Source organism: Cyprinodon variegatus, unplaced genomic scaffold, assembly GCF_000732505.1.
Source record: "Cyprinodon variegatus isolate N-32 unplaced genomic scaffold, C_variegatus-1.0 Scaffold87, whole genome shotgun sequence".
NCBI lineage: Eukaryota > Metazoa > Chordata > Actinopteri > Cyprinodontiformes > Cyprinodontidae > Cyprinodon > Cyprinodon variegatus.
Window position 1 is genome coordinate 558513 of NW_015150540.1, and position 2190 is coordinate 560702.

Consider the following 2190-nt stretch of genomic DNA (forward strand, 5'->3'; position numbering starts at 1 on the left):
TATATATATATATAATTTAAATTCAAAATCAGATTAGTTTTCATTCTATCCAGTATAATTATGACTTGCTCCACCATAACCTAACAATGAATGGAAAAAAGGGGTTATTTGTAACAAAATGATTGTGCAACTTTGTGCACACGTGGGGATGAACTGGCCCTTTTTCCATCCTTTAAAGTCCAGGGCAGTTATTCAGTCCAGGGCTGTCAGCCTGCCTACATTACACTAAGTGCCTCAAACAGGGCTCCAACAGATGTCATGGCTCATTTCAGAATGCCAAGGAGCCTCGTATTCGTACTCATTGGAGCAGGTAGAACTGGAATAACCAGGCTGAAGCTGGAAAAACAACCAGAATGGATGAATTTGAAGTTGCAGCTAAAAACTTTCTTATCCAACAAGGCAAGAATTTGGAGGTTACGTCTAAAAAGCATCATAAAGATGCTTATAGAAGAAGAGAGAACAGAGTAACTTCAGCTACCTGAGCTAAAGGTAAACTTAAAAGCTCTGGCTGAAAAAAACCCCAGCAGGAACCCACCCTGGGAGTATTGAAAGGTCCTTTGGATCTTCAAATATGTTGTTAAAGCTGCAGTTGGTCCAATTCTATATGTTGACAGGAAAACGCGTTGTACAATAAACTGAGAAAATATAATGTATCGTGTGCCACGTAGACATGCAAGGTTTTCTCTTTCTCTTTCTTTCTCATTCCGGTATCAAACATAGAACTCTGGGTTGGGCTGGGTATTTTCGCCAAAGCCCTGAATCGATTTGATTTTGATTCTTACAGTTCTAAGTCGATTAATTTTGATTTGGTCTGTTTATACAATAATGAAAGTGCTTCTACTATGTTTCAAAATACTCCTGTATTTAATTTTTTCCTGTCATATTAAACACAAAGTGCGAACAAAACTGTCTCAAAGGTGCAAACTTGTTTGTGAAAAGTAAAATAGTGAAGCCTCACTCTAGCAAGCAGACGTGACACAGCGGGGACACAGCAGACATTCATGAGCTGCATTATCTCCACTGCACAAACCATATTTGCAGCGTTTTCTGTAACAACTACAGGGTGTTTGCTGATCAGCCCCCATTTGTTAATGTCATCAATCAACCTATTGGCTATATTTGCAGCTGTCTGGCTTGAAGTAATCTTGAGAGCATCTTTCCTGCTCATTTGAATGTGAACGTCATGCGCATCACTATAAAACTAATCTATCTCTTTCCCCAGACATCGATTTTGCAAAAATGTAAAGGAATCGATTCAAAATCGATTAAATCGATTTTTTTTTTTTTTACCCAGCCCTACTTCAGTGTTAGGTTATTCTTATACATTTTTCTAAGGTCCATGTTTGTGTGACCATTTTTTTCTATAATCTTTTTGCTGCCATATCAACAGAATTTCCCCATTGTGGGACAATAAAGGGATATTCTATTCTATTCTATTCTATTCTATTCTATTCTATTCTATTCTATTCTATTCTATTCTATTACTGCTTAAGTAGACATCAATACTGACAACAAAGAAACAACACTGTTGGTGTGTTAACCACCCTTTGAGTTTTCCTGCTAATCTTTTCTAATGTTGGCGATTTGCTTCTTTCTCTCATCAGGTCAGAGCTTTTCCTTTGGAAGTCTGGGAGGAAGTCTTCCTAAATCTGCCCCCCCATTTCGTAGTCTGTGTTTGTCGGTTGGTTTGCCATGAGTGGAAAGATGTGGCAGACAGCGAGTCTTTCTGGAAGGAAAGATGTAGAAGAGAGGGATATCAGCTCCATGATCCTACCAAAGTACCCAGAGACTGGAGGATGTTTTACTTCTTATCTAAGAACAGAAGAAACCTCATCAAAAATCCACGTGCAGAAGGTAAAACTTTAAAGTTAGCAGGGCTGCAGCTGACAATAGATTTACTAATCAATGGATCTGTTTACTAATTGTTTGTTTAACTGATTAATAATTGCATTGTAAATGTGTTAAAGCTAAAACTGCCAGTTTGGCTTACAAAACTAGAAGGCTTTTAATCTGAATCTCAAAATATGTTTGTTTTTTTTTTTGTTATTTATTATTAATTCTTTCCATTAATTATTTCTTTGTAAACATTGTTCTTTAAAGCTACAGTGTGTAATAATTACAGGGATATACAGTCCGAAATGTAATATATTATATATAACTATGTTATTTATCATCATCTACGAGCTCAGC

At 36.7% G+C, this 2190-nt stretch overlaps 1 protein-coding gene across 1 annotated transcript in view; it reads left to right on the forward strand.

The window, feature by feature from the left end:
- Positions 1-2190, forward strand: part of LOC107083892 (F-box only protein 44-like) — an 18348-nt gene that overhangs the window by 14239 nt on the left and 1919 nt on the right. The gene's annotated exons all lie outside the window — the stretch shown is intronic.